General features: G+C 42.6%; 1 protein-coding gene across 4 annotated transcripts in view; it reads left to right on the forward strand.

Moving 5' to 3' along the window:
- Positions 1-23,920, forward strand: part of LOC122789462 (peroxisomal N(1)-acetyl-spermine/spermidine oxidase-like) — a 553,705-nt gene that overhangs the window by 53,076 nt on the left and 476,709 nt on the right. The window lies entirely within an intron of this gene.

The raw sequence follows: 23,920 nt of genomic DNA on the forward strand, positions 1-23,920 counted from the left end.
CTTCAGTATAACTCAGTGCTTCCAAGCCAAAACTACTGGAATTGCTACTATTTCATTTATCTAGATGTGTTGCAGATATTTAAATGGTTAACTCTCTCCACTAAATCCCCTTCCACCTCCATAAATTTACATGATTTCACCCAACTAATAACCACACCTACCTATACCTCTAAATCTACTACTCATTCAGCTCTCCTTGACTGGATTCTAGTATCTCATCCCCAGAAATATCATTTCCCCAAAACCCTACCCAACACCCTTAGTGACCACTGCCCTACCAAAGTCCTCCGTTTTACCCCACACATCTGCAAACCTCATAAGAACAAAGCATGTCCAAATTTAAAAACTTTGACCCTGATGAGCTAAACAACCAACTCTCTGCTATCAACTGGTCCTTCCTCACCCAGCTACCCCTTAATGAAGGTGTTATGGAATTTAATAACATATTTCTTAACATACTCAACTCCCTAGCTCCCATATGCAATGTCAGAATAAAATCAGCTGCATCTCCTTGGCTAACGCACTCTACCCGCTCCCTAATGGCTGAGAGAGACAAAACCTGGAAGCTCTGGACTAAAACCAAACTCCCTCTCCACTTATAACAGTATAGACATCTCTGCAACCTTAGAAAGACAGACATTACCAATGACAAAAGAAATTACTCAAATCCCCTCGAAACACACCAACATAACCCTAAGAAATTCTGGCATACTATTAACCAAATCCTTTATCCAGGAAACCCCCTCCTCTCCCCATCCTAGCCCCTCAAGTACTCCCTCCAAACCGCTTTAACTCCTACTTTATAGACTCCATTAGCAAACTAACCAACCATCCAAACTCCAATACTAGAGCACCCATTGACCCTCCTATACCCTCTAACACCAACTTAGCCTTCTGCCTAAAAACTGTATCCACCAGATACATAAAATCCGTGCTACTTAAACCTTGCTTTCCCTCAACAGATGGTCTCCCTTCACTCTTTCTCCAGATAGCTGCCAGCTCCATAGCCCTACCCATCTCTATTCTCATCACCCGATCCATTAATGAAGCTAAAGTCCCTACTATTTAGAAAAAGTTCTACACCCTACTCATCCATAAAGGAGGCAGCTCTACTGAACTATCCAGCTTTTGGCCCATTGCAATTTTATCACCCCTCTCTAAGATCTTGGAAAAATGTGTACACAAACAACTTCTACAATACCTCATACAAGAGAACCTACTCACCCCCACCCAGCATGGCTTTTGCCCTGGTTGTAGTACCTCTACTACTCTCATCTCCTTTATCAACACCATTGCACAAGACAGAGAGCAGAATAAAAGTCTCGTGCCTCTTTCTTGACCTCTCCAACGCATTTGACACAGTCTCTCACCCCCTCCTCCTAGATAAAGTCTCTGAACTAAACCTATCAACTCCAACTGTCTCCTGGTTCTCTAGTTACCTCAGCAATCCTTTCCAATGTGTTAAATGGCTCTCTACTATCTCCCCTGAACACCCTATAAAGATGGAAGTACCCCCAACGTTCAATTTTGGGACCATTGCTGTTTAATATTTTTACCAACCGATTATCTACCTCCACTCCACAGTCATCACTGGTGTAATATGCTGATGACTCCACAGTCATCACCATAGCTGATACCCTCCCAGAGCTCCATAGTACAACTCAGAACTCCATCTTTTCTATTGAAAAGTGGCTCATCCAAAACAATCTCATTTTAAACCCTAAGACTAAACTCTTACTCTTTGTCCTGAAAGCAGTGAACCATCTGAAACATTCTTTCTCTCTCACTTCCCACAATAACACGCCCATCACAGCAGAAAACCATACCAAACTACTCAGGGTCATTATTGATGACCAGCTAAAATTTGGTCTGCCTGTACTAAGTAACATTAAGAAAACCCACCAAAAACTTGGATTCCTTTATAGAAACAAAAACTTTCTTTCCATTAAAGCCAAGACAGCCATATCACATGCCTACCTATTACCAACCCTTCTCTATGCTTCTCAACTCCTCACCAACATACAAACATCATTAATTTCTAGAGTCCACTTACGAGGTAGCCAAATTTGCTTCTGAACTACCACACTCCTCTCATCACTGCTTAGCACTCAGAAAACTGATCTGGTTAGAATTTCCCCCATAATCGTTTCCTCTCTCAGCTTCAGATAAGTCACTCTATACTGTACCAACCCACTTTCTGCCCCAGTATTACCTCTATTATTTTCTCCTACACCCCAAGGACACTTCGCAGCTCTGAACATCATCTCCTTTCCATATACAAACCAAAGATCAACATTGCCAATCCAGCCTCTCTCCTTTCTCTATTACCTAGATCACCCAACTTCCCTTCTAATCTACTATATTTCTCTTCACTACCTCTACACTCCTATTTCTCTACATTCTACCTACTTCTTTGTACTAGCTGCTAACAGAATCTTTTATGCCTAACTACCTCCATCCCACTGCTACTATTCAGCTGAACTAATGACTCTGGATGTAAATATTTATTTCTACTCTGCACCATACCTACTGTACTTTGCCTTGACTAAAATGTAAATTATTTATTTGTCCACCTTTACCCTACACTGTACCCATTGTACTGTGCTGATTTTGTTAAGTTAAACAACTGTTCATGTTAAACCCAGCATTCTAGATCATCATTGTCAAGGACTCTTGTTTATTTAGCTGTGTACTGTGTTAATTTAGTTACTTGTTTTATGTGACTACGTAATTGTGGAGCTTTTCACCCCGGGTCTCCACTTAAAAAGGACTCTGTCCCAGCTGGACCAACCCAGTCAACAAATGTCGAATACATAAATAATAAATAACATTATGGTCACCATCCAAGTTAATTAAATTGGCTTGAAACGTCCTTATCCCCTTATGAAACACTATTGGGAGGGTTGCATAGTTTCAAAAGTCTATAGATAGATCTTAGGTTCTATAAATAACTCCAGCTGGGGAAATTATTTTTTTAATAAGATTATGGTCAGGTAACAGGCCATGTAACATGTATGCCAGGTAACAGAAAAAGAGGAAGGCCTAAAATAAGGTTTATGGATGTGGTGAGAGAGGACATGCAGGTGGTTGGTGTGACAGAGCAAAATGCAGAGGACAGGAAGAAATGGAAACAGATGATCTGCTGTGGCGACCCCCTAACGGGAGCAGCCAAAAGAAGAAGAGCAGAGTATGATCAAGGCAGTCTTTAAACTGATCTTGAACAATAAATTTGTCTGTGCGCAATAGTATTGAAACTATGCAAAACACTGCTAAATAAATTTATGAACATTAAGTTTTTCTAACAATGAATGCTTATCCAAAGGGATTTGCCTGTCCTGCAAACAATGAATTAAGAGAGAGATGTGATGCAGATATTTAAGTGCATTGTTTACATGCACTTGTATTTTGTGGAACAGCCATTCAACATTTATCTGTAAATAGAACAGCTTTTGCAGACTTTTCTATACCTTGCAACAGAGCCCCGATCAATACCTCACAAAAATAAGTAAAGAAAATAGAGAAACTGTGAAAACTGTGAACATGAGCTATTAACACCTGTAATGCCTCACAAACCTTTTGTGGAAATTTCTTCCTCCCAAAATATGAACACATGAGCTAAAGATTAAATGATCCAAGTTCAGATTCTGCTTCTGATAGAGACTGAAAAGTAAAGAGGAGTTCACTGTAGGATAGAAGATGAACCCTGTACCTTACTTTCAGCGAACGTATTCTTTGTATTACGGAAAGTCTTTTTTTTTTTACTTTTATTTTCATTCCGCTACGTCAGAAAAGAAAAACTGCGATATCTGTAGCCTCCATTAGAATGAAATTCTTTTGTGAAAGTGAAATGCATTTTACTATTACATTTCTCCTATGCTCTAGGTTTGGGATCTCAGATGGTGAATCAAATCAGTTTTAAATTGATGAACATTATTATCATTATTATTATTGTATTTTTTACAGTTCAGCCACAATGTTAGTCATACCTTTGAGGTGAACTCCAGATCGGGCAGGAAATAAACCCAAGTTGCATCTTTTTGACTGGTTTCAAATCAGCAGCTTTCTAAACTGAAGTTGTTTAAATTTTTTTCAGAATTTTAATTTAAAATTGTTGCATTTGAAACTGTAATCCAAATTTTGAAGAATGAAAACCAGCTGTAGAACAGTTACTTGCATTAGACGAAAAGGTTTTTGATTTTTTTTTTTTTTTTTTTTTTTTTTTAAACTCTCTAGGTTACAGCCAATAGTGGTCTGTGATGCCGGAACACTTTTATACACCCATCTAATTTGTGTATAATGTTTCTGACAGAAGTGGAAATAGGAAATTATTCCTGAAAAAGTCTGAGTAGCTTTAGAGTTTGGTTTAACTACATCTTTCTGCAAAATTCTGAAATACATTCTGAGAAACATAGTTGCATTAGTCAAATTATACAGAATCACTGGTTCACCTATTAAAATGACTGACTGATGGGTCTGTTGCATAGTGTCCAGCTTCCTAGGATTGTGTAACCAAACAGATGATCCCATGTCAGAAGACCCCCAGCTTTACAGAGTACTGCTGACTGCAACATTCAGTAGTGCACGTGTAATTGTCTTTTTTTTGCCTTAAATGCCTTTGCTTCAGCTGGTAAAGCTGTCACTACTGTGGTAGAGAGACCATTTACTGGATCAAAAAGATACACAGAATCTAACTGCCAACTACTAACCCTCCTGTGATCAGAAGTTTTTTCCCTTTGCCTGGGAGATTCACGTGAGACAGAATGAGAACTGTCAGGGGATTGGAGGGCCATCATTCAGGTAGCCATGAGGGAGTTTTATGTCAGTGATGGCCTCAGGGATAGGTAAGACACATCACATTTATGTGGGGGGGGCACACTTCCAACACACCTACTATGAAGGCTAACACCATTTACTTGTTAGCTTAATCCCAGCCCATGTTGTGCATTTATATTCCAATACTTCCTCCAAAGGGACCTTTGCAGTACATACGTTCATAGGCAAGTACTATGCTATCTGCCCGAGGGCATCTGTAAGCCTAGCCAGAATGTGTTTGCTTTTGCCGCCCCTTTAGATTAGTTCCCTGTGCCTCTGTCCAGCAGAGCCATTAGTTCCCTGTGCCTCTGTCCACCAGAGCCACTGCAGTGATCCCTGGGGTAAATGTTGTTTCCCACCCGCTTGTCAAGGTTTCTTTTGAAGAGTGTTAATGAGGAGCTCTGCCTAATGAAGATTGGAATCCTGTTCCAAAGCATGGGGAGGCTCTGAGACAAGAATCTGTCCCTCCAGCAAATCCTATTTATCGTTATGCTGAGGTTTAAATCCCTAGAGCATGTGGCTCTCGGGGATTTTTTTTTTTTTTTTTTTTTTTAGGTGGAGCATGTCCATCAATTCTGGGTTGGACATGGCCTTGTATGTCAGGCAGAGATCACCTCTGAGTAGGTGGTATGCAACCGAGTACAACTGAAGTTTCTTCAGTCGGGCTGCATAGGGCATCTGTTTGAGGCCAGTAATCCTCTTGGTGAGGTACTTCTGTGGTCTTTCCAGCTGTTGCAGGTGTCTTGTAAGGTACATCCCAAATGGGGCGTTGTACTCTATGATGGGTCTGATGAGTAGAGGGGCACAGTAACCTCTTTTGTTCTAGATGCGAACCCTTTTGTGATTAGGTGGGCCACATAGAAGGATTTGCTAACCACTTTGGCAATATGATTATCAAAGGAAAGATTACTATCTACTTGGGTCCCCAGATCCCTTATTACATTTTCTGTATTTAGGGGACTACCACCTATGTGGTAGTTTTTTCCAAAGGGGCTGACTGCATTTTTTGGCATTTAGCTTGAGGCCATGATTTTGACACCAGGTATCCGTCTCAGTGAGACACTTCTGGAGGATGTATGTATCAGCCGGAGAGTCAATTATGGCCCCCAATTTGCAGTGGTCTGCGAACTTGGTCAGCCATAGTCCTCCTGTGCTTGCCTGTACCTCTGAGAAGTATATACCGAACAGGAGGGGTCCCAAGACTGAGTCCTGAGGGGGGATGCCTCTTGTAACCGGTTTAGAGTCGGACCTAGAGCCTGCAACTCTAACCGTGTGGGTCCTCTCCGTGAGCCAATTGGCATCCCATCTCGTGATGTAAGGGTTTATGTTCAGGCTGGTGAGCGTTTCTATAATACCAGAATGGGGAATGGTGTTGAAAGCCTTTGCGAGGTGTAGGTAGGCTGTGTGAACCTCCTTTCCCTCGTCTCAAGCCCTGGTAACTGTCTTAAAGAAGTCCACCAGGTTTAGGAGGCATGATCTGCCCTTAACAAAGCCAAACTGGGTAGGTTCCCAATGTCTCTGTTAATGAGTTCCATGATGATGCGCTCTATAGCCTTGCAGACCAGGCTAGTCAGGCTTATAGGGCGATAGCTGCCAGGGTCCGTTGTGGCTTCATCTTTGTGGAGCAGGATAACTGTTGCTGTGTGCCACTCTGTAGGTACGTAGCCTGTAGAGAGGCTGAGTTTGAACAGTGTGTTTAGGTGTGAGGGGTTAGTTCATTTTGGAGTTCGTGTAAGACACAGCCTGGGACACCGTCCAGTCCCATTAAAGCTGTGTTTTTGGCTTTGGATATGGCTGTTTTAACCTGTGTGTCCATGATTGCCGGGGCTCTACAGTCTTCTGGTATGGTTATGGGCCCTTTAGGGGTTGAGAGGGGGTGAAGTTTGCACTAAACCTGTCTGCCAGAATGTTGGCTATATCAGTCGGATCAGTGTATTTTGTGCCATTCTGCACCAACTCAGAGCAGGTCTGAGACTTTCCACTTAGGTTCTTGACATAGCTAAAGAATGCTTTGTGGTTATCTTTGGAGTCCTTGGCAATTTTTCTTTCGAAGCTAGCCTTGGATGATTTTATGAGTGGTCATAGTTTCTTGCTGATACTGATCAGGGATGTCTTCCCTTCCTGGGATTTTACTCTTTTCTGTACTAGTTTCCTCCTCCTATTGTATAGCTTGCTTATGGCAGGGGTCCACCAGACTGGTTTCCTTTTCTTGGAGGAGTGATTCTTGGTTTTGCTTGGAATAGCATGATCCATGCATTCTTGCAGGTGCTCATAGAGTGCCTTTGTAAGGGATTAAGCAGCTTGGACAGCATTGTCCTTTAGCATGGGGGCTGTGAACCTTTCCACCTCGGTCTTAAGTAATGTGAAGTTTACTTTTGAAAAGTTTTTCATGGTGGTTTCCTAGATTGGGGGTGGGGGTGGGATGTGGATATCCAGAGTGATTAGTCTATGGTCTGATCTAACCAGCGAGGGGTTGTCCTCCGGTGTAGAACACCGGTCGCCCATGTTGGTGATGACCGGGTCCAATATGTTGTCACCTCTGGTGGGGGTGTTGAGCAGTTGATCCAGGGCATTCGAGTTTATAAATTCTGGGAAGCGTTGGGCAAGGGAGTTAGTACTTGAATAGTTCTCCCAGTTAATGTTTGGGTAATTGAAATCACCCAGCATTAGGGTGTTTGGTAGGACCTTCATATTTTCAAGTGTCTCTAGAAATGCGGAATGGGGGTCCTGGGTCATGGTGGGTGATCTGTAGCAAGCTACAATTTGAAATGCAGTTTTGCCCATTGTTAGTTGCACATGGATGATCTCTGAGGCATTGTGCGCCACTAACCTGGAGATGTGGGTATCCTTGATGAATATGGATACACCCCCTGCCTTTTGTGTTTCGGTCTGGGTTCTGTGGCCGAAAAGTTTGGTATGAGTTATAGCCTGGTAGTGCTGGGGTTCTCTCTGGAGCCTTAAACCGGGTTTCTGTTACTGCACAGATATGGATGTTCTCCATACTGAGGAGTGCCTCGAGTGCATGCATTTTGAGGTTTAGACCTCTGGCGTTGAGTAGCATTACCCTTAGTTTTTGGTTACTTGTGCTATTTACGGTGGTGGGTTTGTCTTTTGAGCCTTGCCTAAAAAAGGCACTATGGGGGCAGCAAAAGCCTTGCCCAGTATTCGAAAGCTTAAGGGTGACAGGTGCAAGCCATCTCTTGCGAAGCAACGTGGCTTGTCGAGCATGTCATTCCAGGCGGACAGATATTGGATCCCCTTTGAATGACACCAGAAACTTAGCCAATTGTTGAAATTGATAATTGTTTTCTTTATACTGTGGCATCATACTTGGTGAGGGCAGAATGCTACTCAGGGGAGGGTCATACCGGCTTGGGCTACGTGATCAGAGAGCTCTTCCATGTCTCCATGTAGTCCAAGGAGGCACGTCTCAGGTCATTCACACCAACATGGACAATGACAGAGTCATATTTGTAATTGTTCTGGAGTGACCAGAGTGCTTGTGTTATGTGGCGGATCCTGGCACCCGACAGGCAGCTAACTGTAACCTTCTCCTTGTCCAGCCTAGTTAGTGGGACATCAGTGTGCCTGACTATAGAGTCACCTATTACTAGTGTGTTGGGTATGTTATTTTGCCTTAAGGGCTGTGATTGCATGGCACACTGATTATGTGAAGTATGTGTTTCATGGTTAGTGATTGGGTGTGGAGGTTGGTTGGGTGTCTGCTTTGGAGGTCTCTGTTGCTTTTGCTGATTTTTATTTAGAGCTTCCGAGTATGTTTTTGTGTATTTTTTCATTTATTTATGTGTATTATTTGCTGGTGTTGGTTTAGTAGGTCTATGTGAGACTGGTGGTGTGTTGCAAGTATTTTCCTTCTCTTCTTGACTGTCAGTTCCAGTCTTGGGTTGAGAGAGCTTTGCCTCCAGTTTGGCTGTATAATTGCATCTCTCGCATATATTAGTGTTTGGTGGTAGGAGGAGAGAGTTGTCTGTGTACATGAGGCAGTTGTAACATTGCCTCAAAATGCCCTGATTCACCAGTTGGACTGGAGAGTACACTTGAAACTGCCCTTTGGACATGCCTGAATCGGTAAAGTGAGCTGTTTTACTGATTGGCTGGTAGGGACAAATATAGAGCCTTGTCCTTCTGGACAGTATAGGGGGGTCTAGCGCTAGGGTTAATTAGTAATTGCTATGAGTTTTGAGCAGGTACTGGGCTGTGAAATGAATGGTTTGAGTGCTTAAGTTGAAAGTTTGTCTAGTTCTAAGGGAAAAATTGAAGAGTACACTTCGTGGAGCCGGGAATAGTTTAACCCTAGCTAACTGGCGCTGCCCGCTGCACAAAACTGCGCAAATGCGATTTTTATACCAGGGAAATGAAAGAGAGAGAAATTAGCCCAAAATGGCAAATAAACTACTAACTTCTGGGCTGAAACCACTCCTCCAGGGACAGATAGGCTGCTCAAAGCTCCCCTCTCTCACAGGTGAACAGAGAAACTTCCTTCTATACAAGTAAGGTATTGGCAACACAGAAACTTGTAACACAGCCCTGAATTTAGCAATAACCTGAAAACTGGACTATATTAGTTCAAAAAGGCGGGGAACAAGTATATATTTTTTTCAGAAAATAAAGCAGATACAATAAAAAAAAAACACTTTAATGCACAGAAATGGCTATCACACTTTAGTGGGTAGCCTACAACAGTTAAACAGATTAAACACAAAAATGACTTAGTTCAAGTGCAGGCAGCAAATAAGTACAATATGTAGCAGAAACAAGCTTTTTAAATCACAGAAATGCTAAAAAAATTGGCGTTTTAGGCGGAATTAGTTAAAGACAGTAAGAAAATGCAATAAAATGATACTTAATCACTCCAAATTCTCTCTTGTCTCTGCTGCTGTAGAACTCTGCAGGACACATGGCAGGCACTTGCTGAGCTGAATACAAGCGCAAAAAAAATGCGCAAATGCGTTTTTTATAGCCGGGAAATGAAAGAGAGAAAAATTAGCCCAAAATGGCCAATAAACTACTAACTTCTGGGCTAGAGCAAACAAGGCACACAAATTTCAGAAAGAAACAGTTCAAATAAGTAGGCACAATAAGCCTTTAACTAGAAAGTCCCAGCTCAGAAGGGCAGGATCTAGTCTCTCCTCCCATAAGAGTGCAGACCACAAACCTTCTTAATGTAAAATAACTGTCCTGAAGCCCAAGTGTTTAAACCAGAACTAATGCGCTTTTGAAATAACAGACACTGAGCCTTCAATCAGCAATTCCCAACTTAGAAGGATGTAAGCTACAATTTAATCAGGCTACTACCAAGCAATAACTGCAGCAGAATAATACAGTTGAGTACTTAAGCACAAGCAAAATAAGGTAATAAAATGGGAAGAAACACAATTACAGTAAAAGCAGATGAATAAAGTGTAATTTTTTTTTTTGGACATGGGCAGCTTGGACTCCTATGATAGGCACACCTGTCCTCCTTTGCCAGTGCCATCAAGTATCTGAATCACTTAATTGATTTAGGGTTACCTGGGCCAGAGCCAGGGCTTTATCTATCTATGCCACCAGTGCTGGCCTTCGAGAGTGCTTATTCATCTGTATCAGTAATGGAAAATGAAACTATAAAAGTTGATAGGAGGTGCAATAGTTGATCTGGTAAGAGGAAGTCCATCCTAAACAACTAGTAAGACTGAAACTGCAAGCTTTTCAGTCATCTTGGCATAACAGTAGGCTACTAGACCCTTCCCATTATGCTCTGTCAGCTAGTCTTGTGTACGGCTGTCTTTTGTTGCACAAAAAGTTTGCAGAAGAGAGTCAAAGAACTTCCCCAGACTACTTTTGGCTTAAACTCTATAGTTTTGTCTGTATTATCTTTGAGTATTGCATATGATTGTTCATGTTGCACTTTTTCTTAACAGTAATCCTTTTACAGTCAGTGGATAAGGTCAGATCAGTTCAATTTCTTACCTCTTTTGTTAGTTGTTTGTCAGCATTCCCATGGCCCCGGTATTCATTTTGCCAGTATTATTACTTGATACTGATGCTTATTTCTTGTACATATGTCTGCTTATATTTTTATTTGTTTAATTTTTAATGGATTTCAGGCCTTTTAAAAGCTGTTTTTTTATTTCATTTGTTTTGTGTTTAAATAGATATGGAAAAAATTACTAATTGTGAACACAAGACCTCTCATATATTGTTTTGTCTTGAAAAGGAACAGTTAAGTCACATAGTTTGCACTTTTCTTTGTTAACTGATAAACAAGATAGAAAGAGCAGGGTAAATTTGCATTGCTTAAAAGGTAGCTGTATGTTCTTCGTGTTTCACTGTTGCAGTCATAACTGTAGGGTGCTCCTGCCGGCAGGCAGCCCGAGGTCGGCCAGAATCCCAAAGTCTGGGTCCGGCGTCGGCTGTATAGGCTAGTACCCTGACGTCAGTACGCTTTGGTACATAGCCCTCAGCCGACGCCATCTTCTCCAGTCTTTCTTGCCGTGCGGTGGAAAGCAGCTCGCAAGTCGTTGGTTGGCGATTATCGAACAGCGTATTTGGTTGTTGTCGGTCCGAAGTTCTTACTTCTCTTCTCAAAGCTAAGTACCCCGTTGCGGAATCTTTTTCTTGTTCCTCCGATGTCAGAAAAAGTTAATAATTGTATAGCGTGTGGGAAACAAATACCTCATAAAGATTTCCACTCTTACTGTCTACCTTGCTTAGGCCCTGACCACGACGTTTCTTGTTGTCGGTTCTGTGCCAGGTTCAACTCTCGTACGATCAAGCGCAGGTACGATTGGGCTTTAAATTATTTTGGCAGACGCTTCAATTACAGAATGTCGTCGGACACTACCGGAGTCCAAAAGAAGCGCAAAGACAAAGACAGGCTGCCGAGGTCCAAACAGGACTCGTTGCAGCTGGAGCCAGCGTCCGGTTCGGCTGTCGTCAGTGAGGCGCTTTTGCAGCCCCTGTCGTCCGCCACTTCTGAACCGATGGCCGATATGGACTCCCATGGGGAGCCATCAAAGCCCACTATTTTAACTGCTGCAGGACCTTCGGACGTCGCTCCTTCAGATGGGTCCGGAACCGCTGTGCAGGTACCGGCTTCTGAGGGGGTTTTCAGGCCTACTCACATTACAATTTCAAAGGCAAAGACAAAGACTCCTGTTAAGTCTAAAGTTCCAGCTCAAGCTGCTTCTGAATCCACTCCCAAGACACAAAAGCAATTATTGAGGATGGCTGAAGATTTGCTTACAATGATTAGGGGTTCTCACCCCCCTCCTGAGAAAAGGCCTCGACAGGATGTTATTCTGGATTCCTCTGACCAGGCTTCTGTATCTTCTGTTTCTTCCTCAGATCAGGACTATTCCTTTCCCCCTTATGAGGATTCGGATGCTGAGGATTCTTTACCCTCAGCCTCTCCGCCTGAGGATTTTTCTTTTGGGGAAACCCTGCATGAGATGAGGGAACATTTTCATTGGGAAGGACAGGAATATTCTGCTTCCAAGAAGAGGCTTAGAGAATTTCTTCTTCTTCCTCAGCATAGGCCTTTAGCTATCCCTCCTGTTTTGGACATTGTAGATGGTGCTTTTTCTGAGGCTAATTTGAATCCTGATTCCATGCCTCCTGCTCCTTCTAAGCCTGATAGATTTTATAGGGTTCCTGACTCTCATTTATTTTTATTTAAAAACCCTTCTGCGGATCCTGAAACTATTTCTCAGGGCTCTAAGGCTGCTAAGGTTGCTACTTCTAAAAATCCTATTCCCTCTGAGAAGGATTCTCGGGCTTTAGACAGGTGGGGAAAAAAGGTATATACTTCTGCTACTCTGTCTGTAAGGGCTTTAAATTGCCAGTTTCATATGTTTAAATATCAGCAAATTCTTTTGTCTGTTTTAAAGCAAAAGCTTGCTTCCCTTCCTGCTTGTGCAGAGGATAAGGAACTTCAGGATGTTTTGCATGCTACTGAACAGGTTAACAAGCATAGCTTACATTGTGGTTTTGATGCTTTGGATGCTTCTTGCAGGGCTGCTGCCTCTGGTACTGTTATTAGGAGATATGCCTGGCTTCGTGAACAAAGTTTGCCTGAACAGGTTAAGGCTAAGTTATTAGATGCCCCTGTTCAACAAGATGTTCTTTTTGGATCTAAGGCTGAGGAAGTTATTAAAAAGATGGAGGAAAAGGCAAAGTCTATGCAGACTGTAAAAGATTTCTTGCAAGTTCAGCCTCCTAGATTTTCCGGGAATTGGCCCTCTAAAAATTGGTCCTTTCCCACGTCTGACAGGCCTCAAAGGGGAAGATATAGGCGCTCCAGAGGTCGTGGTCAAGGCCAGGCCTCTTACAGATCTAGACAGTGGACTGCTTCTTCACCTAGAAGGGGAGAAGACAGATCCCAATCTCAAAGAAAGCAAACTCAATGACTCTCTCGGTTGGGCTTCAGGACCCCTTCACCTGGACGCCCCTCTCGGAGGAAAACTGTCTCTTTTTTACAGAAATTGGACTCATATTACCCAGGACAGATGGGTATTGGACGTGATTTTAAAAGGTTACAAATTCCACTTTCACACTTTGCCAAGGACTCACGGTTGGCCAGATCTGCCAAAACTTCAATGGTCAGAGGCCTTAACTCAAGTGGATGCTCTTCTGGCCATGAGAGCCATAGAGCCTGTTCCACTCTCGGAAATGGGAAAAGGGTTTTATTCAAGACTGTTTCTGGTTCCCAGAAAACAAAACTCTTGGAGACCTATTCTGGACCTTTCTGTGTTAAACACCTTTTTGGAAATTCCAAAGTTCAAGATGCTTACTCTGCAACAGCTAATTCCAATGCTCTCTCAAGACGCCTGGATGGTGACATTGGACTTAAAGGAAGCCTATTTACATATTCCCATCAGACAAGAACGCAGGAAATTCCTCAGGTTCAAGGCAGGTTCGAGGCACTTTCAATTCTCTGTTCTGCCCTTTGGTTTATCTACTGCGCCCAGAGTCTTCACCAAGTGCCTGGCACCAGTAGTGGCTTACTACAGACTTCAGGGGATCCAGATTTACCCCTATTTGGACGACTGCCTTATTCAAGCAGACAGCAAAGATCTTCTGCTTCAACATCTGGACTTTGTTCAACGTCTTCTCCTCCTACTGGGATTCTCAGTGAACATAAAAAAGTCACATTTGATCCCTTCTCAACAAATGGTATTCTTGGGAGCCCTCTTAAATACAACCTTACAAAGGGCCTTTCTCACTCCAGAAAAACAAATTCAGCTGGCTTCTACTTTCAACACCTTGGCAACTCTATCTCAGCTCACTGCAAGGAAATTCCTGCAGGCTCTGGGCTACATGGCTTCCTGCATTCTGTTGATTCCAAACGCAAGGCTTCACATGAGAAAGCTTCAATGGTATCTGAAAAGTGTATGGTCACAGCATTACCACGATCTGGATATTCTGATTCCTCTGATCCCCTGCCTTCAGAAGGAGTTCCTCTGGTGGTCCAGGGCATGCACTTCAAACAAAGGAAAACCTTTTCGTCTTCCTCAACCTACTCAAATCCTAACCACGGACGCCTCGGATTATGCTTGGGGAGCACGCTTTCTAGACAATTGCCAGCAGGGAACCTGGACAAAGGACCATCTTCACTGGCACATCAATCTGAAGGAAATGTTGGCAGTCCAAAACGCCCTTCTAGCCTTCAAGAATCTTCTACAACCAGGCCCTCTGCTAATTCGCACAGACAACACCACGGTCATGTGGTACATCAACAAGCAGGGGGGCTCTCATTCATACCCCCTTTGCAGACTAGCTATGGGTTTATGGGACACAGCTCTAAATTTGAATCTACATCTCCAGGCTCAATTCATTCCAGGGAAACAGAATCTCTTAGCAGACAGCCTGAGCAGAAACATTTCAGATCCTCATGAATGGATGCTAGACACCAACTTGTTCAACAGGATTACTGCAGTTTGGGGATGTCCCCAGATAGATCTGTTTGCATCCCATCTCAATCATCAGCTGCCTCGCTTTTGCACCAGGTCCTTCCACAAAGCAGCTTGGAGAGTGGATGCTCTGTCCTTCAGCTGGAGAAGCCTTTCAGCATATGCCTTCCCTCCTCTTCCTCTACTACCTCTGGTATTACTGAAAATAAAACAGGACAAGCCCAGGTTCCTCATCTTGATTGCTCCAAATTGGCCTCGACAGTTTTGGTATCCAACTTTAAAGCTCCTGTTCTCGGGGCCTCCTTGGATTCTCCCACTGAACCCTTCGCTTCTGTCCCAGCATCAGGGTCAGTTACTACATTCCAATCTCAAGACCCTTTGCCTGGCAGCTTGGCTCTTCAAAGGAGTTTGATTCCATCTAGTCTTCCCAAACAAGTTTTGGATGTTCTTTTGGAAGCTAGATGGCCTAGCACTAGGAAATCCTATGCCTCTAAATGGAAGAGGTTTTCTTTTTGGATGCAGGACCGAGGTTCTGATCCTCAGGTACCTGATCTCTCTTCTATTTTGCTTTACCTTTCGGAACTTTTATCTAAAGGACTTTCCTTTTCTTCCATTAAGATTCATGCTTCTGCTATCTCTGCACATTTCAGTTCTGATCCTCCTGTTTTTTCTCATCCCTTGGTGAAGCAGTTCTTGAAAGGGGCTAAAAATTTGCGGCCTCCAAGGACCCCTCCTGTCCCTGCCTGGGATCTTAATTATGTTTTGGAAAAACTTACTTTGCCTCCTTTTGAGCCTGCTGCATCTTCAGATATTAAGTTTCTATCCTGGAAGACTGTTCTTTTGTTAGCATTGACCTCTGCCAGAAGGGTCTCAGAGTTGCAAGCTCTCATGGCTGTGGAACCATACCTTATTTTCCATCAAGACAGAGTATCCTTGAGGACCAATCCTACTTTCATGCCTAAAGTGATTTTGAAAGTGGCTTTAAATCAGACAATTCACCTTCCTACTTTCTTTCCAAATCCTCAAAACAAAGGGAAAAGGATTTTGCATTCATTAGATGTGCACAGACAGTTACGATTTTACCTGGACAAGACTAAAGATTTCAGAAAGTCTACCCAATTGTTTGTTTCCTTTGCCTCCAGTTCTCTTGGAAAACCTATTTCTAAACAAACTATTTCCAAATGGATTGCTTATGGAATCAGATTTTGTTACACTCATCATGGGAAACAGTTTCCAGGTACCATTAGAAGTCACTCTACTAGAGCAGCTGCCACTTCTACAGCTTTCCTCAGAGGAGTCCCTACCAAGGATATCTTGGAAGCTGCCACTTGGAGTTCTGTGCATACTTTTTCCAAGCACTACAATCTCCCCTTGTTTTCTAAGTCCAGGGCAGGCTTTGCCTCTGCTGTCTTGCAGGGTATTCTTGCCTCCTCCCTTTTTACACTGCTTTGGGATTCCACCCTACAGTTATGACTGCAACAGTGAAACACGAAGAACATAGTACAGTTGTGTACACCTACCATAAAGGTAGATGTTCGAGTGTCTTCACTGTTGCAGTCGGGATTTCCCTCCCTCCTATCCCCTCTTTTCCTTTTTTGTGGTGTATTTGTGTTTCCTTGTTGGATTCATTTTTGGTTTATTGGGGACTTCTGACATCTGGGGCAAGAAAGGCTGGAGAAGATGGCGTCGGCTGAGGGCTATGTACCAAAGCGTACTGACGTCAGGGTACTAGCCTATACAGCCGACGCCGGACCCAGACTTTGGGATTCTGGCCGACCTCGGGCTGCCTGCCGGCAGGAGCACCCTACAGTTATGACTGCAACAGTGAAGACACTCGAACATCTACCTTTTATGGTAGGTGTACACAACTGTACTTTCTCCACTCCTGAAAGGCTTGACCTTGGTCACAGCCTAAACAAGAAAAAAGGATATCAATCATGGGAGGGATAGCGAAAGGAAGAATAAGTACAGGGTTGACAATACTGACACTTCCAAAGATTCGTCTTCTGCGTCTGTTAGTAAGAAACCCAAAATATGGTGTATACCATTACTTTTACCACTGCGTCCCCCGCTGGAGTTTCTAAGCTACCAGTTATAGAAGTTGAGCCTTCTCTTCTTAGGTTTGTATGACAAGAAATTGTCTTTATCTGTCTCTGATTTTGAAGTCGGAAGAATACTACAATCCAGGCCATTGTCTGCCAGGTCCATGAAATCTTCCCAAAGCCACTCAAGAAGATGGAGTGCCTTACTGAAGGTTCATCAATAAATATTTTTACCTGTCCTTTTCTAAAACTATCTAATACCACTGTAGATAAAAGTACTCCATCTTTTGTTGTTGTGTCTTTCGGCTTAACCCGGTTAGGGGTCACCACAGCGGAACTCCGGTCCGCTAATGTTTGGTAGTGGATTTTTACGTGCCGAGTTACCAGCCCTGACGCACAACCTTCAACGAAGGTATGCCCATCCACGCATGCCTCCACACAGAAGACGCTCTAGCTGAGAATCGAATGGGACAACGTCTTGCTGTGAGGCGACAACGCTACCGCAGCACCACTACCGCGGATATAAAAGTACTCCATCTTTACTTTGCTTTTTTGCCTCTTCATCCTGGTTCTCCTCACTATCCTGCTGTTTCAGTGCTGTTTTTCATGAGGCTGGTCACAAACCTTCAGGTATCATCTTAGATATCAACAAATATGTTGGTGTTGGTTGTTGCCTCCACTTCTTGACAGCAGCATTTGGGTACAGTACCTTTATTGTTGATGCTGCCATTGGTGTCACTAGTTCTTACACAGATGCTGTCATTGTCAAGGGTTCTTGTGGTGCCAGGTGTTGGATCAGGCCATCCAAGTTCAGTCTCCGATATAACTTGGTCATTTCAGTCTTGGCTGGGCTGACCTTCAAGCCCTTGGTTTCTGGATTCTCAGTGTCCAGATCCATCAACCATTTTTATCAGGTTTGAACCAACCACCGTAAAATGTATCTTTGACCACAAACATAAAATGAATCTGTCTAATTGTTCTTTTTTCCTCCTCCTGGCATTTCTTCTCCTTTATTTCCTTGCACCATTTCTTTCCAGCAATTCTCTTCTGATTTACTTCTGTTGCATTTCAAATGTATGTGTATTTTTTTCTGTGCTAACAATAGAATTGTATAAAAATTTTATTTTTGTACTTGTTTAAGTGTGCAATGTGTTTGTGATATGGAGCTTTTCTCCCCGGGCCTCCACTGAAAATGGGCTTCCGGGCCCAGTGAACATCCCCGGTTATCAAACTGGAAATAAATAAATAAATCAAGCTGACCTTGATGCCCATCTTTTTATCACCTTTGGCCTCAGGCAGTTGGGGTTGAGATTATCTACCCCAAGTGTATAGTTGATGTTGAATTTGACATTGACTCATTCAAGCCTATAGCATCTTTTTTTTGTATTGTTCCAGTTCACATCCATAGCTCAGTTTGACATTCAGACATTTATTGAGTTTGGTTTCTTTAATTAAGAAACTTACCAGCTAATAATAGGCAGTATTAGAATGTGTAAGGAGTTAACAAAATTACACTAAGATTGTTAATCTAGGATGCCCTGCTGTAAAGAAATTAACTCCTTTTCTCACTTATTTATAATTTTCATATTTGCTCATTGTTTTACATTTTATTGAGAGGTATGTTGTCATATGCCATGGTGGAAGACAGGAAAATTAGTTTTCAATGTGCATTTTTATATCACGTAATACTTGATATATTGCTAGTTGATGGTGTTTATGAAACTAAACACTATTTCCATGTGTACTTCATACTTCAAAAATCAAGTGGCTTACAGACTGCTGCATGACATCAGATGAAGCCTTAGATGATGCTGAAGAAAACTATTTTTGTAATTTGCACAGTAAGTTATGCATCTTGAGGGAGATTCAGTGTTATTTATAATGCTAATTATATAATTAAACATTTGTTTTTATAATTATGTAAATATCTCAAAATTGTTTTCACAGAGGAATTTCTTGTCTCATGTCATGAAAGCTTGTATCAAGTTAACAAAAATGTTCTAACAGTGTATGTCTAGGTTATATAGCTTACAAGATATGACAATTTGTGAAAATTTAACAAAAAATGTAATGTTGGGCTTGTGTGCATTACAACATGTAGTATTTATGGAAGGACTGTGAATGAACTAACTGTCAATCACTGTATAGACTACGTCTTACTGATAACTGCTATTTGTGCAGCTTTCATAGTGTGCATTTTTCACAAAATAGTTTTATTTATCTTATTTTTTAAGTTAATTTTTAGAAAATGCTGTAGAATGCAAGAGTTGCATAGGCTACTAGAGGTGTGACATTCCACACCACATGGGTGTTAATGAGTTAACATTGCATGCAGTTCTGCATTTATCATTTCCGGTCCCTGTAATTGTATTGGTTGTGATATTGACCATGCACATTTTTCTGCTGTGTTGACCACTCATCCATCTTAACAGCAGAACAAAGAGTCTGCCAGGCTTTTGCATGACTAACCATTTGTATTTGAATCGCTTCGTGCTTCATTCTTCCACAGATTAGTCCCTTCTGATGTGTCAAGGAGTAAGCTTATAGGTACAAGAGAAAACACCTGCACTCCATGCTAGTGTCACCTGTGATGATACCAGGTAGTGCCACATGCGCCAGGGAGAGTAGGGCAGTGCATGTGTGACATATGCCAGCATAGCTACCTAGAGTTTTGTAAAGAATTTGTCATTTGACTATCACACTGATTTGTTGAGATGCTTGTGTTAAAATGCATCAACAGTGGGTCCTGCTGTACAGAAAAGAGATGTACATGTATGTCAGACAGTATTATAGCTGATTAAATGTATATGTTTTAAAAGACAATTCTGGAAAGGAAGAGGTTAATCTCAGTCCTGGTAATTTTGAAAAATAGGTTGAAAACTAAATTAGTTGGCTTAGGGCATAAAGATTTTATCTTACAGGTCTGATTACAGCCAGGCTGCCAGAGACAAAAATATCTGGGAAAACCAAGACTAGGATTCTTACTGTATTGTCCATAGAGGTGAACCAATTGCTACCCTGGAAGGGTGGAAGTTTTTGAAATTGTTTTATAGCTTTCAGATGCTGCAACAAATTTTAGCAAAGCTCTGTGTATGTATTGTACCAGAGTCAGATATTTTGTTCTTTTTACCAAACCTTTTCTTGACTAAGCTCGAAGCTTAAAATCTAAGTAACTATCTCCTTTACCCTTTTCACTAGTTATTTACCCTTTCCGTTTTGTACTGAGGTGGTACTTAACTACTATTGTTAGTAGTCCTTTCTCCCTACCCCTTTTTTTTTGTGAGTGCCTTTTCCTTTCTTTTTTCCCTGTATTGCAGTACATCTTTACTACTATTGTTAGTAGTCTCTTTTCCCTATATGCCTATATTTATCCATTTCAAAAAATATATATTTTTCTTCTTTGTAGTTTAGCTTTCAGATGCTGCAACAAATTTTAGCAAAGCTCTGTGTATGTATTGTACCAGAGTCAGATATTTTGTTCTTTTTACCAAACCTTTTCTTGACTAAGCTCGAAGCTTAAAATCTAAGTAACTATCTCCTTTACCCTTTTCACTAGTTATTTACCCTTTCCGTTTTGTACTGAGGTGGTACTTAACTACTATTGTTAGTAGTCCTTTCTCCCTACCCCTTTTTTTTTGTGAGTGCCTTTTCCTTTCTTTTTTCCCTGTATTGCAGTACATCTTTACTACTATTGTTAGTAGTCTCTTTTCCCTATATGCCTATATTTATCCATTTCAAAAAATATATATTTTTCTTCTTTGTAGTTTGGTAAAACAACTATGGCAGATAAAGCAGATAAGCCGGTTGGCTTCAAAAAGTGTTGCAAGTGTGGTCACAAGATTCTGTTAAGTGACTCACATAATTTGTGTTTATTGTCAGGGTCCACTTCACTTAAAGGAAGAGTCAGTAGTGTGACGTTTGTAAAGCATTCAACCACCGGTCCCTCATTGAACACAGAAATAAGCTCATCCTTAAGGGTATGTTGTCTTCCTCTTTTGAGGAGACCATTTCTGTCTTGGACAAAGAAAGAAGGATACTTCTAAATCTGAACAGTCAAGTCCAGCTTCCTCTCTGTCCTCTAGAACTTTGGACAAGGGAAGGAAAGTGCCTTCTTCTGCTCCGAAGTTGCCATCGGAGCATTCTCCTAAGGTGGCTAAACTCTTGGATCCTAAGATTCTCTTGCATCTGACAACTTCTAGAACACCCCCGTTAGATGTGACCACTTTGGATCCAAGCCTCCCTGTTCCAAAGGATAGGTAAGATTGGTTGTTGTTGGATCCTGTGGGGAGCCCTTGCAAACCCATTCATACCTTACCTAGGACACTATACTCTCCTTCAGTTGACCCAATGCCATCCAGAGTTCCTGCTCCTTTCCTGGAGAGACTGAAGTCACCATCTGTGTCGTTAACTTGCTCAACTAGAATCCTTATGGAAAATGAAGTGGAGAGGATGGTCAAGAAGATCCTCTGGGTGCAAGGTATCATAAGGCCTCCTTCAGCACCTACCCCTAAGGGTCAGGAGTTGGAATCTCATTCCCTCTTCAGATTCCTCCTCCAAATTCCCTGGAAGTTTTGGGGATGATCTGTCCGGTATTGTCTGCGTCAAAGCCAAAGACCTTTCCTTCCGCAGCTCAGACCTCTGCTCTGAGTTCCTCCGGTCATTGAGGCCTGGTCGAGTCTGAGACATGGGTTTGACTCCAAAGTTTTCAGAGCCATTTGTATGTCTTGGAGCCATTGATCAGATCAGTCCAACCCTGGCTTTGGCCTTGGGAGAATTGTCATTTGGGTTTGGGTGTGCCCAGATCCATAGGCATGACCTGTCAGATCAGGGATCCTTCATTTCTCTGGGTCAGTCAACTGTCGAGGCTTTGCAGAGGGCCATGTCTGCCTCAGTAGCACATAAGTATCTACCCCATAAGATCCGCAGTTTTCTGTCTTGCAAACCTCACACCCAGTGTCTCAACCAGACCTCCCACAGGGACAGTGGGTCCAGAAGCCCCAGGCTACCCGAGAGGATTCCCTCTCCTCTTAAGATACCGTCCAAGAACACCCCTTGGAGGAGGTTTCTCAGAAGAGGAAGTACTTAGCATGGAGGAGTACATTACAAAGGACATTGACCTCCATGGAGGAGTACATTACGAAGGACACTGACCTCGATGAAGGTGAGGGATCACCATGATCACCTCCAGATGATGTTTTCTTTGAGGATTTGCTAGAGATCCTGCAACAGAGATGTGGCTGGAAGCCCAGCAATCCATCATTGGAAGAGTCCGTGTACCTGGCAGCTTTTGAATCCTGACCAGCTACCTCCTGGGTGACCCCACCCGCCGTTAATCTCATTGAGTTGATCTCTCGGTGGGTGTGGGAGGCTTTAGATTCCATTGAACCTATCCTCCGGAGACCAAATAAGATGATAATGGCAGCAGAGGATAAAAAAAATTTTAGTCAAAAGGTGTTCCAGTAGATGCCACAGTCGGGGTGGTGGCCACGAAAAAAGAACTTGCGGAAGAAAGTCCTTCTATTCATCCTCCTAATTAGGATTCTAGGATGATGGATAAATGAAGGAAGCATGTTTTCTTTTCAGTGACCTTGACTTTGAGGTCCCTGAATTATCTTTCCCATTTTAACAGATTGCAGAGGGATCTGATCAAGGAGCTATCCGATACACTTTCGGGAGCTGTATCTGAAGAGGTACAGGATTCGGTTACATCCCAGCTGGCCACCCTGCATGCTATTGCAAAGTTCTCCATGAGGCTCATTTCGCATGCAGCTGAAGGTGTGAGTAGAGCTGCAAGTTCAGGCGTCTCTGTAAGGAGGCAAGCCTGGATGCACTTGTGTGACTTTGCTGAGCCCTTTAAATCTTCATTCACCAACACTCTATTTGACAGCACTTTCCTATTTGGCCCGAAAGTTAGAGATATGCTGTCCAGGTGTGAGAAAGATGGGAAGATCCTTTCTACCATGGGCATTCATTTTTCCACTCCTCAGAGACCATATTCCAAAAAATCAGAGGAGCAGTGGAAAGATATATGTTTCAGAAAAAGACAAGGGTCTTTTCCTCAAGCACGTGGAGAAAGTTCCCCCAGGGACAGAGGGGGAACAATGATGGAAGATGCCACCCCTGTGGCAGAGGAGCTCAGCATCATCAACGTCCAGAGATGCATTCTTTAGGAACCCCTTCCAGCACTCCTGAATGGAGGCCCGATTGCTCTTCTCTGGAAGAAATCGGAGGTTGACTATCCCTGCACCTGAGAGCCTAGCTAAATATAACAAATTAAGTGGATGCAGAGGATAATATCCAGAAGTTACTACATACCCTTTTCCGATCCACCGCCCTAAAGCAAAAAACTCCCTGATGATCCACCCAGTCAGAGAGCAAGCAGCGATCCAGATACAAAGGCTGCTAGACAAAAGAGTCGTCTAAGAAGTCCCTCCTAGACCAGAAAGGATCCGGTACTTACTCAAGGTTCTTTTTGGTACCAAAAAGACAGAGGACTGGAGACCAGTTTTGGAGCTCAGCAGATTGAGCAAATCAGTTCAGTGGAGCAAGTTCCGGATGGTCATGATTCAATCCAGTCTTCCCTTCTTGGAAAAGGATGATTGGAATGCTTGATAAGACCTTCAGAATCTTTACTACCACATAAAGATGGACAGGTGATCTGGAAGTCATTTAAATTTCTGGCTGGGAGCCGGTCACTGCCAGTTCAGAGTACTACAATCCCCAGTGTGTTCACCAAATCTGTGGCAGTAGTAGCAGCTCACTTGAGACAGCAAGGATTCTGGGTGTTTCCGTATTTAGACGACTGGCTCATAACTGTCCCAACCAGAAGCAAAAGACATGGTTCTTTGAACATGTTCTTTTTTAGGTATTACAGTAAATTATGAAGAGCCACACCTAGACCCCTCTCAAGAATTAGACTTCATAGGAGCAAACATGAACACAATCGAGGTGGTAGCACGTCTGCCGTCGTCAAAAGTTGTGACCGTCAGAGATCAAGTTGGAAAGTTTCTACACAATTCAAGAGTATCTGCTCAAACAGTACTTCAGGCCTTGGGTTCAGTGGTAGCAGCAATAATACTAATTCCACTAGTGAGATTCCACATGAGAGTCTTACATTGGATGTTTGCAGTTCAGTGGTCTATCAACCCATGTCTG

This window comes from Protopterus annectens, chromosome 14.part0, assembly GCF_019279795.1.
Source record: "Protopterus annectens isolate FY-2018-M chromosome 14.part0, PAN1.0, whole genome shotgun sequence".
NCBI lineage: Eukaryota > Metazoa > Chordata > Ceratodontiformes > Protopteridae > Protopterus > Protopterus annectens.